At 47.4% G+C, this 14,839-nt stretch overlaps 1 protein-coding gene across 1 annotated transcript in view; it reads right to left on the bottom strand.

The window, feature by feature from the left end:
- Positions 1-14,839, bottom strand: part of ITPR1 (inositol 1,4,5-trisphosphate receptor type 1) — a 163,617-nt gene that overhangs the window by 123,073 nt on the left and 25,705 nt on the right. The gene's annotated exons all lie outside the window — the stretch shown is intronic.

Raw genomic sequence — 14,839 nt, 5'->3', positions numbered from 1 at the left:
GCACTGGAACGTGGGAAGCAGCAAGCTACGGAGAGACCAACCTGGGGGTTTTACCTGCGGCACTGGAAATGTCCCCTGAACAGGGCATTGTGCTGGCCACCTTCGCACTGCTCGTGCTTAAAAACCCATTCAATGTGCTGCTGCACTGCCTGCCTGTCTCACCCATCCTCGAGAGCACGCCAGGCAATGTCAAAACACTCTAACAGAAGGGTAAAGCTCTTCAAAATTAAATATCCCTCTAAGGGGGCGAAGCACCAGCGGCAGATTTGTCTTTCATCCCACAGGGAGCCACTGAGCGCCACAGCGGCTGCTCGCTTGTTCCAAACCAGCACCAGCCTCAGCTGGGGCAGGGCCTTCAAGTGCATCTGTCCTGAGACACGTCCTCTGCTTGGCACTGCCAGCTTTGGGCTTCTGAACAAGTGGAAAACGAAGAGCAAACCACACTTTCCAGGTAAGCTCTCTTCAACACCCTTTTCATTTACAGGAGGATGATTCACCGAGATTGACAGCAAGGAACGGGATTCAAAAAGCCACCGCAGACCTGCACTTTCAGAGGATGCATTGTAAGTAACGCAGCAGTTATAACATTTTCTATTTTTGCTTAAACCATCAGTTCACACTGACAGCAATTAACACACAGAACCGCACAGAAGAATTAATTGTATGCTAGATTTAGTCACAGTGCAAGTGTGTTTTTTCCAGCCTTTTCAGTCAAGAAAGTTTTCAAGTCAGGCTCAACTTGTACATGGAGAAGTGCCGGCGCCCCCTCTCTTCCCTGGAGCTTGAAGGAAAAGGACTACAAGTGCTTGACCTTCTTCAATGCAACAGGGGAAAATATGACATGGCTTTCTTAGGTTTTCTTCCTAGTTAGAAGACTACAAATCTAAAAACAAACAATAAAATGCACCCAAAATTCCTAAAACAAGTATTAGGAAATCTATTTCTCAAGTGGCTGAGGAGAACTCAGCCTCGTGTGCCATTCCCCTTACCACGACCAGCCGAGGCTGGTTAGCACAGCGTGCGTTTTACCACGACTCAAGCCCATGGCCAGAAAGCTCTTAGATCTCCATGTTCCACAGGCTTCTATCTTCACAAAAATCAGCACACAAGTGCGTGCTAGCTGAGCACCACCACGGTCACAAGTCTGCAATCCACAGAAGTGACGGGGGTGTAAGACAGACCAAGTACTTGTCAGACACGGTACGTAGGGAAGGTCGCTCAGTGTCTAACAGACCCGAGATGAAGAAGTTGACTTGCCAGCAGCTGAAACATCCCGCTCCCTGCTCTGCTCACGGATTCAGGGGAAAGCTGATAAATAAAAGCCGTCACTACAATGTAATCAATGTAATCTCATCATCCTAAGCAGCGCTCACTGAACTTTAGCCATGAAGGAATGCGTTTTGTTTTCAGATCTTCACGATATATGGGAAGAACGTCAGAGCCGCACACTGCGTCAGCAGGAAAATAAAACCCCCGTAGCTGCTGACTGAGGACACGTCGTCAGGCACACGCTGAGCAAAGTCCTGCAGGCAAAAGGCGGCTGTGTAATCGTGTATTACCTCATCACGCACGGGTAATGAATGCAGTTATACAGACACGTGTTAAAATGCATCCCCATGTTTCCAGGCTAAATCTCGTTCTTTTGCCAGCAGCTGCCTGCAGGAGAGGGGCTTGGTGCACGGCTGGGCCCTGCAGCCACACACCCGTTCTCGCTGTTGGGACGCTCCGATCCCACTGGGGCCTCTGCCACCTGAAGCTCACTGAAGTATGCCAGGAATGCCTGCTTACCCTCTGCACGTACCAGCAGCACAGAGGAGTAAGGAAAGGATGCTAGAAACACAGAAGATCCCATGTTCTCAAGTGTTTGGAGATTCAGGAGAGAAACCTGCCAGCTAGATTACTCCAGCTGCAATCCCTTCTACCCCTGGTGGGAGAGCTGGCAGCTTTCTGTAGTGACCTGAAACCACGGCCTGGTGGTTATCAGAGTACTTACAAGTCAGGAATCCAGACTTCATCCCCCACAGTCAGGGTCAGCATAAAAACCCTGGAATTACCAACGCCAGAGGTCTTGATTTTGTGCCCAGAAAAACCTCGGGTTTTGGCAGAGGGGAAAGGCAGGCAGGCAATTGTAAGAATGGCAAAAAACTGCTCAATGTTTCCCTCTGGTCTTTACTACTTGGACTAAGTTGTAAAATTGTTCAGAAATTTCAAAAACATTGGGGAAGGAGAGTTATGTTCCTTCTCTCCTTGTTCCTAGGCTGGGAAATACTTCAGAGCCACAAAAATTGCCTGGTGGCAAGACAGACCTTCCTCACACCTCCGGAGTTTATAGCATCGACTGCAATCACATCAACACATTTGCCTCGTTGGGTGTATGTTTTATTATCATTAAGATCGATCAGAAGGATCCAGCGTACCACTGGTATTTCAGGAAAATTCTTCAGAAGCCGTGATAAATCCAAAACATCTGTTGGGTGCCTTCGCTTGCTTCCACAAGTGATAAAAAAGAAGAGCTAAACCAGCAAGAAAACTGCTGAAAAGTTACCAGGTTTCCCACCTTTTGTGCCCCCTTCCCAGTCAGGTTCCATCAAAGCACCATGGAAAGATCAAGCTGCATTCAAAGATTATACTCTCAGAATTATTTTTTAGCAACTTGATTAAAAGCTGCATGGGAGTTTCAATAGCATATGGGTAGTATGTTAATATTATTACAAGAGAGAACGGAAAACTTGCCCAAATTGCAAGCATCTGTTAGCAGAGAAGCTGGAACGATTTGCAGAAGCAGGTATAGTATTTCGGAGCCCACCCAAGACCATCATTTGCTCTCACCACAAGCCATCCACAGACAGACAACCTGAACTCAGGAATGCACAACGCCATCCCCACCTTCCCTTGGGAGGGTTTCTCCACTGCCAGACTCATGGTGCCAAACCCACCCGCTGCACGGGAAGCTCGGGGAGCTGCTAAATGTGCAGTGCTGGCGTCTAACACTCCTCGTGAGCTGGTCAGCTGGTGACAGCCACACAGCAGCTCCTGCAAAGGTTTTCCACCTTCACTACACTAATGGCATGACCAGCTCCCAACAGTTTGGAGTCGTGGCTGGTGACTTCAAAAACAAGCAAGATGATCGCCCTTCTTGCAAAGCCTCCCTCAGGGCACGTTCACCTGAGGAAAAGCTACCGAGAGGAAGATACGTAACTAGGTCACTTACAAAACCTGTTGAATATTTCACACCAACACAGCTGCTCCTTACTTGAAAAAAAATACTTGATAAAACCCAATTCCTTTTTGCACAGCAATACCAAAATTAAATGAAAATTAGCAGCTCCCCATTGAAATTTCGCAGTTTCTCTTTACTCTTCTCTATACTTGGATACCCAACATTTCCCCCAAGGTCAACGCCCATGGTAGAGGATATAATAAAATCAGTACACTTATAAATATAACAATAACAAGAAAGATAAAGAATTAATGTAGCCAGCAACGATGGAAATACTCTCAACACAAGCTCTCCACATCATATTTACGGAAGTTTCACAGCCCCAATGCCCTCACCAAGATGGTAACATGCCACACGGACACAGAGATTATTTCAACTCTTATGTGTTGAAGTGAAATATTTTCACGCAGGAGGTACACAGAATAATAAAATATCCACATATTCAGTCCCAGGCAAGTTTTGCCTTCCCAGAAGGCCCCGCACTACTACATTGTCTATTTCTGTACTTGCTTTTTCTGATGTTTAAAATGAATAGATGACAGCCTAAGAGGTTCAAAGAATATAGAACAAAAGCGGCTACAGAAATGTGTTGATTATTAATCATTCCTGCATTTCCATAAAGAGGGAGAAAAAAGAACCTGATCTACTGAAATTACTGTCCTTGTGATGAGAAGACATCTTTTCATTCCCAATTTGCAGCGAAGGAGCTTTGCGGGGAGTACAGCAGCTCCTTGCCAAGCAGTTTGCCAAGATGCACTAAATGCCTGACCTTCTATCCCAGCACAGCCCGCTCCGGCAGCAGCTCCAGCAAAAAGGCAAAAAACCAAGCCTGAACTGTGTACAATTTACCAAATGAAAGACCACTGAAATCTCCTCCCACGTTGCCAACAGTTGTCACACAACTGGGGAAAATACAGAAGCAGGTCAGAAGGACATTTGTATGCCCAGCTCAGAGATCCCATCGTGAGCACATATGTCACTGTCACCCCACACCAGTTCCAGGACAAAACACATTCGAGGTTTCTGCTGCTGTGAAATTTGCTGCCTCCCTTCTGTGTGGTGTTGCATCCTGCCTCTTACAAGAACTTTCAGTGTTTTTTCTTTCTCAAGCCCAACAAAAGAAAAATCACCCTTGCTACCAACATTTAAACGGAAAGGCTGCTTGAGCTATGATCTAAATATATTTCTGTGTTAAAATAACCACCCTCCATTCACATCTGCGAGGCGTTAGGGCAACCACCCTGTTGCCATTGTACTCATTTGTGTGCGGCTCTGCCGATGGAAATCACTACTTCATTTTTTTCAACCTGTAACATAGGAAATAATGTAATTATTAACTGAGAGCTGACTCAAAACCAGACAAAGGAAGGGGACCAGACCGGTGATTTCAGAGAAAAGAGACACACCTGGAAGATGGCCCCTGAATATCAATGCCTATTAAATCAACAGCACTCATTAATACCGTATTCATTAGAAAGCAATGGTGTTTAAACGCAAAGCAGGACATGGCTCCACACCACATTAAGTAACTTGAGGGTGATAAACAGCATGCTTACGTGCACAGCATAACCAAATTTACTGCAGGTTAAGGCTCTTTTTCAGCAAAAAACGAGGAAGGTGACTTCGTTCTGACCAGGAAGAGCAATGCCAGCTCCCCACCGGCCGGGAAAGGCAACCTCAGGGCTCTGCACACACTGCCCTGCCCCCGGGTACACTGAGAGCAAAAGCAGAAACTCCTGGTGTCACAAGCAAAAACCCTCCCGAAGCCCTCAGAGACCACAACGGTGACCAAGTGCCCAAAAAACTACCAAAAGACTAACGAGAGAAACACCTTTAGGTAAACATTTTAGGTACCAAAGAGTTCAGGATACACCAATGTTTGTTTTATTTCGGCATGTAACCTCTTTGGTCTCCTTCAGAAGGAAAGCTGCTACTCGAAAAGAGAGAAATATTTAGACACTGGATATACAGGCAGCTCCGAAAGGAAACATTTGCAGGAAAGACCAGATACGTTTCCCAGTCTCTGGTATGAGCAAGGCTGAGGGGAGGCTCTGAAAACGCAAAGCCACGAGGGGCAGCAGTGCAAGGAGAGGGGGCAAAAAGCCAGCTGCACTGAACTACATCTTCTCCCATTTTTTTTAACCACAACTTCTCCCATTTGACTCCAAGCAAACTGAGGGTGGCACCAGCATGGACTTGTGCTGGGTGGGTGACCAGGGACACGGTGACACAGCCCCAGTGGCCGTGCCGGGTATCCTGGAGAGCATCAAGGAGCCACTCGTACCTGCAGGCACACAGGTAATTCAGAGCAGGAGAAGCTGCTGCAATTAAGCTGAGAAGAGTCTCAAGGACCTTTAAAAGCAGTCAAAACAGCAGCGTGGCTCCTGGTGAGTGAAAAATACAAGCCAGAAAAAACTCTGTGTGTTGAGGAGAGGGGAAAAGACAAGGCAGAGCCCCCACAAACGCCCCAGAGGAGAGCTCACAACTGCAGCCATCGACCTGAACACATCCAGGCTCTCCAGGAAAGCTGCTGGTTGCAGTGAGCGTTTTTACTGTCTTAGCTCATCTCTGTCTCTGGTCCAGCACGAACGAAATCCTGCACCAGGGCTGAGCCTTGCCAAGAGGCAAGTCCAGAGGCCAACCCCTCCCCTCTCCCACAAGCACCGAAAATCGAGTTTTCCAGGCGGCACGGAGCGCTGTGTCATGCTTTATGCGCAGAGAACTCAGCGAGCTAACGTACGTAAGAGTTGCAGAAACATTTTTAAGTAAACTGTCTTGGCTCTAGGCTCTGTCACAAGCTGGAGAGCTGTGCTCTTCACTCAGGAAGCCATCCGCTATCTGCCTTTTTATAGTTTACACGAAACATCCCACTGCGAGGCACTGAAACACAAATCTCAGCACATGAGCCTCGGGACAGCCTTCCTCAAAACCTTCGGGTCCTTCCAGCATCCCTCTGTAGCATTTTATGGCAGCAGTAAATCAACGCACGATCTGCTGGCTGCGTTTCATCTTCTTTCAACCGCTCACCCCTTGGATTTCATTTTCACATTTGCTTCTTCACTCGTCCCTGCTTTTCCGGAATAAAGTTCCTGCTCAAAATGGGTCAGGAAGCGGGGGCAGGAGGCGGGGAAGGGCTTGGACGGCTCCGTGCAGGAAGAACAAGCCGTAGATCGAGTTACAGACACCATCTGAGAGCATCGGCCCAGCGCTACGGGAAGAATATGGCTCTGCTGTGCGACGGCGCTGCCGGGGCTGCTCCGAGTTACCAGCAGTTTGCGTGCGCGCTGTAAGAGCCCAGCCACACAGCAGCACGGAAAACAAAAGGCAAAACGTTCAGCTGTTCGATGAAGTAACTCGATTTCCAGCTTCTAAATGCATTTGGCTTAGAAGAAAACTCACATTGCCAAAAAAAAAAAAAAAAAAGAAGTCTGAGGGGCATTAAATGATTATTTGATAGCATTACTGGAGTCTAGATTGGAACTGAAGAAATAAAACTGAATTCAGTGCTTTAATTCTTCTTATGCTAGCAAACTGCTTGGGAGACTTTGCCTGAGATGTATGTTTGCTCCTTTCCTCCCCTGCCTGCTACCTTCCTGAGTTTTGGCCCCACTACCGTCTGCACAAGCACCGACACCGCAGGATCATGGCTCTGGAAGACCCTCAGCAAGCTGACCCAGCCCGTCCCTGCCTCCGAAAGGCAGGATGAACCATGCCTGCCCCATTCCTGACACAGCTCCTAAAGTGCTGTCCCAGTGCTCTGCTATTTCTGTACCTAAACCGTTCACTGGCATCATTTGAGGCCCATTTCTCCTCTCCCTTTGCAGGTATGAGGAGGGAACACCCCCCTGCAGTGTCTGCAGGCTCCTGTGCTGCTGTCAGAAAGCAGCAGATCGGAGCTGTTCGGGACCTTTCCACCCTCTGGATTCCCTCTCGTTGGCTCCTATCTTTAAGTACGAGGTGCACCACTAAGCAAGATCCTCCACTTGAGGCTCCGCCAGGAAGTAAAACTGGAAAAAATAATTAGTTACTATGTCTTTTGGCAATGTTTCTTTTCATATATTCCGAGGCAGCAATTGCACTTTTTGTAGCAGCACGGCACTGACTCCTCCTGCTCGAGCCCTGATTCCTATAATCCCCAGCCCCACTCCCAGCTGTGTGCCCTGCTCCTCCTCCCCGAACTCAGTCAGCTAAGTGCAGCCTTTGACAGGTGCCCCCACTGCACTGCAGTGACATTTTTCAAACCGTTTCTTTGTTTTTCAAGGTAATTCTGAGTGTAAATTGAGTAAATTCCCAGGTTTTCTTCTGTGAAGGTAGCAGGGGACAGCCAGCTGTGCAGCTGCAATTACCAGCAGCACGGCAGCGATCCCCCGGAGCTGCAGCAGGGCACGGCATCACAAGGCATGTGCTGCCACGCAGATGCCCAAACTCCCAGTAAACTGGTTAAGGGTGGACTTGAGCAGCACTGTTTCAAGAGCTTAGCAAAGCAAAGGAAAATGCAACAACCACAAGCCGCCAGACCTGCCTTAATTACAGGAAACAACACCCTGGAGTTGAGCAGAGCAGCGTCACTGCTGAACTGCGCTGCGCTCTCCTGCACATGGAGCAAAACTCCAGCATCCCCATCCGTTTCCCAATCTAAAGGCTTTATTCCTCACTGTCCTTTCCCGTGCTTGGCTGGAGCCTTTCACCTCGCTCGCTGAGGCCCTCTCCCTCTACTTTAAACAGCCGGCACCCCGCTGGCAGGGGACCAGCGGTGCTCTTGCTGAAGCCTCTCAGAGGATGCTGCTCAATCTGTCCCAGCTCGCTGCACGCCACTCCCCTTCTCAGGAACAGAGCACAGAACACGCCAACAAATCATGCAGCTAATTGAAATTTGGCCGAGCCCTCCATAACGTAGTCTTAGCACTGGAGATCGCACTCCGGCTGTCATTTTAAAGCAGATTATACTGACAAGGTGCATGCAGCACACACAAGTGCTGCCGTATTGCATCTGCCCCGGCTGCCTGCAGCAGCACACCGGCGTGTCACAGCTGAGGATGAAACATTTCAGGCACTTGTAAAATGCAAAATATCCCAGTCAGAGCAGGAGAGCTGAGCTCTGCCAGTGCTGCTGCTGCTGAAACGCAACCTAGAGCTGTACGGATCAAAAATGAAAGTGGAAAAGAGTCCCCGCAGGCGTAAAGCAGCCCCTTCCAGGAACAGCCCCGCGGCGCTGCTTCACCAAAAAAGGCAGGAGAGAGCTCGGCGCCAGAGCAGCCCCGTGCTGCACGGGGAGCTCGGACAGCTGGATCGCAGAGGGGCCGACCAGCCAGCTCCACCAGACCGGATTGCAAATGGGAAGAACAAATGTTCAGAAAGCAGGAGCGGAAGCAGAGCCTGCCAGCAGAGCTCTGAAGGCATTTATCCCAGCCTGCGGGATTCTACATCACATTCTTACGGATTTTTTTTTTATTTTAAATGCAGTGCCATCATGTTAAATAAGCCACAGGATCACCATAGGTTATGCCTGGACAGAGATGCCATCGGGGCACTTACCATCACCTGGCGTGCTTGGCACTTCAGTGCAACGAGCATGCAGAGGAAAAGCAAATCCTGCACCGTGTAGGTGCCCAGCCTCTGCACTGAAACACTGAACTCACCCCAAAGCAGCCCATGTACTACTGCAGGAAGACGAGCAGAGCTGTAAAGCTGAAGAGAATATTGTTCATTTGTTCAACTTCAAAAGAGACCGAGCTGTTTTCCCCCTTTTGAAGGCACAGCTTTCGATTTATTTTAGCCTGCCCTACTACTGCATTATCTTCCAGAAAAGAGAACACGCTGTCATCTGTCTTTAAGGGATGTTTCATACAGGCTCCAAACGTAAACCTTTTGCAGAAATAAACACCCTCTGTTAACATTATCTTTCAATGGACACAGCAGCTTCCAGGACTTCTCACTTTACCACCAGAGGTACGATGTCCCTGGACAATAGGCTGGAACAGCTTGCAGCAGGAACACTGACATTTCGTACAGTAAATCAATGAGTTAAAAATACCCCTAAAGGGAAGCGTTAGCTGCATTTCTTTAACTCCTTGTGCAGCTGAGCAGACCTACAAGTTTGGCTTCAGATGCCAAAATGCTACGTGACAACCCCTACTTTTTTCCCTGAAATCTTTGAGATGAGAACCCCCAAACCACCATTATGCTGATAGTTTTGTAAGCACATGCAAGCACTGGACCTCAGGTCTTTTCATTCCTCTGTCGCAAGGCAAAGCCAAAGAGGGGGGCTCCTCTGCCCCGTGCCCTTGGGCCCTCCACTTTTGCAGTACTTGGCTTTCCAAATCTGCAGCAGTCACACCGGCACTCTACCGAAACCAAGCAAGGAGCATCCACCTGCGTGCTCAACCCTGAATGCTGCCTGCTTCCTAAGCCACTTTCTCGTCGAGAACACAATATTTATCTGCCATTGAATTTCAGAGCCTATTAATTGGCGCCTTCTCACAGTCTGCGTTAATCAACAGCTCCATTCACTGCAGTCCCCTCTTCTGCCAGCTGCAAAAAGATGAGATCTGCACACGAGCGTGGCTTCTGGCACTGGGAGGCCTTCACAGCACCACGATGAACTGGAGATCAGGAGCGGGAAAAGCAGAGATTAAACCTTTACCTGGCTACCACTAGGGCCCGGATAAATCTATTTCTTAACACTGGAAGTACGTGCTTTAAATCAAAATGTGTTCTGCAAACTTGAGTTGATCCTTGCAGTGGAACTGAAGGGTAGCCCAGGGAGCACAGCAGCAATATGCCCGGCACCAGCACTGCCCAGGGAAGCGGCAGGAGACAGCCTCAGCATCGTGGTGTGACCCCATGCGTCCCTACCTGCATCTCTCTGAGAAGTCTAGAGGAAATAAGTTTATTCAAGCCACTTCATGCTACATCTATTTTCAAAATTTCCTTTTATACAAGCATTAATCAGTTTTTTTTTCAATGTTTTAAGCCCTCCTTCAGCTGCCTTATTGACATAATAACCTATCAATCAGTGCAAAAGAGAAACGGATTGAGAAGCGATGGATGGGCTGGCGAGGGCTATGAAATAACACCAGCTGCATCACTGAACACGTCCTACACCAACATCAGCACAGTCAGCAGAGTCTGGATCACGAACACCACCTTTCTCAGTAGCCTCAAAGCAGCAACAACCTTAACAGTTCAGAAAAACACAAAAATCTTTTAGCATTGCTTGCTCCTTTCTCTTCTTTTGTTCCGATCACTGCCTTTTTTTCCCCACTTCTTACTTGTGCCATAATCTTATTAAGAACGTGTCCTGGTGTCAGATGGTCCAGTCTCTACATCCAGATCTCCATCAGGTTTATGCCCTTCTTACGGATTCATTTTCCTGCTCTACATGAGATCTTGGCATTCAGAAACAGCAGAAGTGTTGATGAGCAAACAGACGATATCCAACAGATATGACAGCGCTGACTTAAACCCATCATGCTGCAGAAGGAAGCGCAGTAACAGTTCAGGAAGACAAAATCCTTTGGCAGGAAGGGCCGGGACAGCCCGAGATGGGACTCACGGTCAGGGCAGCCCCACTCGAGCACGAGTTTGCATTTCGTTATTTTCATTAGCTGTAGACCTGATAACTTTTTACCACATGGATGTCAATGCATGATTTGGGAAAAACCAGTGCCTCCAGCCTCTTGAAGCAACACGCGAGCACCGTGCTGCTTCTCACGGGGGTGAGAGGTGGGCTGCGGGCACTCGGGAGTCAGATGCTCAAAAACCAGATTCTGCCTGGGACTTCAAAATAGAGACTATCGCAGCAAATTGTAAATGAAACAGACACAAATGCCAACTGAAGGCTTCATCATGGAAATTGCACAGCACTTGGATTAAATATCTGAATCTTATCCAAAGGTAGCTGGTGTCAGTAGGACCCAAACTCCCCTCAAAACACCTGCAGATAAGGATGCTATGTGAAACAAAAATCTAAGTGGCAAAGATGTGCAAAGTTGATTATCGGTGATTTCCTCAGTTTTTAGATCTGGATCAGCACTTGGGACTTTCCTCATCAACTTTCAATTTTAGTCACTCAAGGTATGGAAAGGAAGTCAGCAGAAGCAACGACTTCAATTTACTTTCCTGGCATGTCTCTGGATTTTTAAAAGATGACCGTCCAGATACCAAGCACGTCTCCCTCCTGCCCTTAGAAAACATTCAGAAAGCCTACGACTATTCCAGTCAAATGCACGAACGGCACACGTCACAACAACATTCAGGCATAAATCCTGAATGTTCTTATTAAAGATCAGAGCAGTAGTGATGCTCCGTTCAGCTGAATGAAGAACTCTTTCTTTTTTCCTTTAAGTGCCATATCATTAAAAGCAGGACTTGTTCCAACAAGACCTGAAGGTGCAGAGGATGGCCCAGGTAGCCCTGACCAAACCCAAGGCCCACGAAGCCCACCGCACGTTAGCTCTGCCGCCTCTCCCTTCCCAAGCAAAGCAGAGATCGATTTCCTCTGGAGAAGACCCCCCTCTACGTGCCCTCAACGCCCCTCCAGATGGAGGCAGACGATGCCTGAAGCAAGGAGCTCCTGGGGTTGTTGCAGAGCATCCCGGGGACGTTCCTCCCCGGTTCTCCTCCCCCAGCCCCGTCACGGCCCCGCGGCAGCTGGCTGCTGCCCACTCCCCCCCACGCTCCCCTCCATGGCAACACTCCCGTGGAAGGGGAACGCGGAGAGCATGAATATGGGATTATTTCTGCCTCCTCGGATCGAGCACTGGAGCGATGCTCGTAATCAAGAGCCCTTGCAGAGGAAGATGGCCACTTCAGCACTTCGGTCAGGTTTGGATCGCGGGGTTGGAGCCGCTCCAAATGAATCTGACAAGCGCGGCCCAGCTGCTGGGCACGGGCATGTAAGCAGGGGAAACCTACAGAGGATGCCACCTGCCAAACCCAATCTCAGACCATTAAAGAACTCACCGAGGAGGTCACTACCCCTTATGGACGGTTTATTCCATTACACATCATACTTTCCTTTAATCACCACGAGTATCTGTTCACTCTCACCCACTCCTAGCTCTCAAGCTTCTTTCCTCTAAATAAAGATATATTGCAGCCCTACTACCTCAAAGTTTGACATAGATTTTTCCTCTACAATCTACTAATTTTGTTTCACATATTTATACAAGTTTTGCTGAGAAATTCGCTTTGATGCGTACAGAAGCATCTCTTACCAGGCCACCCAACTGATTTTGCAAGAAGCCTGCCCAGAACCAGCTCTCTCCACATCCCCCGTACCATGAGAATATGACACAAAGCATCGAGTCCTCTCCCCAAAAGCATGCAGTGCTTTACAGAAACAGGGGAATTTGCTGAAGGCAGAGCCACAAAGACGAGCTATTCAAGCCTGACACAAGCAAGGATGTCCACAGACCATCCTGAAGCCACCGCCTGACCAGCAGGCAGATCTCAGGAGGCCAAGGCACTGTTCATTTCTTCTGGTTAACTGAGTCAATCAAAAAGAATATTCAAGGAACTTGTTTTCAATTCTTCAGCAGAGATCAGAATAACCCAGTATTACATTGCAATAAACATTAGACAGCACTGTTTATGGAGCAGTCACTTTCAAATGGGGGAAAAATCTAGATAAACATAACTTAGCATTTGCAAAACAGTAAGTATTTATAAATAAATGTCCTCCTTTCTACTTACCAGTATCAGGGTATGATGCCTTTACAATTCTTTAAAAATCTAAATATTTAAATTACGTCTAAAATTAGCATGGTGCAAAAAGATGCTTCCAATAATGCACCCACCAATAAAAATCCTCTTTGGAGGTGGAAGAATATCTTAGGGCTTCCAGCAAGAACCACATGCTAGCTGAAGAGACATTCAAAGTAGCTGAGTCACTGTGGTTTTCTGAAATGAGCCTTTAACTATGACTTGAGGGAAAGAACATTAAGTGACAGGCACTTCATAATGAAGGATAAAAGTTTTTCTTTTAAAGTTACTGGGTTTTTAAGGCTAAGGCTGCAACTCATTTTCCTGCCACTTTTTTTTTTTTTTTTCTTTTGAGTACTTTGACGTCTCGTTCCCAACACGATGTTTAATTTTAATCCTGTATGAACCACAATTTAAGCTTTGCACAAATATCACAGTGCCCTTCAGCACAGTTAACTGGTAACTAGAGGTACACGGTCCCAAAGGCACTTAAGGGATAGGGCTTTGGCCTGACCAGGAGGGACAACAGTCTGTAGCTGTAGACTTGTGTCACTAATCTGAGGTTTTAGTAACCCCTCTCCCCCCTTTTAATGAACTGCCCAATTAACAAACCCCTCCTCATTACCTTCAGCTGTGGTTTGATCCATATAGGAGTGGCAGGCCACTAAAACAACGAGCAGGCTCACCATACTTACAAAACCAGAACAGAAACAAATCCAGTGCTTTCTGCACAGAAAGGGAACAACACAGAATACAGAAACGCACACATTAGGAGTAAAGGGAAAGCAAGGCACAGCAAGACGGAATTAGTTTTGCATGCTAAGCTCTATTCAGCCCTTTCCCAGTTATCAGACATTTTGTGCAGGAACAAACCTAGCAAAGGATCACAAAGATCCTCAGCACAGCACAGATGTATCCATAATGAGAGCTTTAATACAGAAAGCTGGAAAAAAAATACTTTCTGAAAGCAGAAATGATCTCTCCCCAAAAATGTCTGAATAAATACTTTTTCTGATTTCTTTTTCTAAGAACTTTTATAGTTTCCCCACGGCTTTTGTTTGCCTTTTTTTTTTTCCCCATTTGAATTTCAGAACTTCTCTATTTTCATCTTCTTTTCAATGGAGGGTTCTTAGAGAAGTTACAAGAACACAATCTTTTCTCCTATTCTGAACTTTCAGTGATTCTCACTAACATAAAGGATAAGAGCCCCGGTAAATTCCCCATCTTCTCAAAGCCTGCAGAAAGTCTTTCCTCTCCCCCGTTACTCCCTCTTCTTGCCCCTGTAACCAATGCTGCTTTGCTGCACTTGCAGCACCTCTCTGGAAACACTCTGCCATGCCCACTATCACTTCTGCCTCAATTCCTGTTCCGAGCTATGACCCAACTCCACAGCGACCCTACAGCACTACCCCATTTTAGGGCCGCTTCCTCACAGCCTTCGGGAACCCGACTGCAAACCGGCCTGTTCACACCAGCTGAAATGGGCTTATCCTCAACACAGCTGCAGGGTTTCCCCTCCACCAACCATTTCATGGAAGCCAAGCACTAATTAACTCACATTTGTGCCCTCTACAGAAGTGCTTTTTGGCTTTCTCTGCCAGCCACGTGCGCTGCAGGCCCTCCGAAGCGCTACTCAGCACCGCGGCTGTGGAGACCGAAAAGCCATGGTGATAGCTAACTGCCAAGCTAAATACTAAAAATAAATAAATATGGAAACACCCTCTGGATTTTTGCAGCAGAAAAATTAGAAATTAAATGTCAACCGGAATATCAAGGTTAAAAGCAGCTGAAGGGAAATATTAGTGGATATTCATTACACAAGCTACTACTTTTCAATATAAAATCCCCTATTCACCTGTCCAGTTGTCTCACAGTTCAGCATTAATGCTGTGGTCTGCAGTTTACTGTAGAAAA

This window comes from Netta rufina, assembly GCF_964035555.1.
Source record: "Netta rufina genome assembly, chromosome: 10".
NCBI classification, from domain to species: Eukaryota; Metazoa; Chordata; class Aves; order Anseriformes; family Anatidae; genus Netta; species Netta rufina.
The sequence above is the reverse complement of the archived record's forward strand: the minus strand, read 5'-3'. Positions and strand labels throughout refer to the sequence as shown.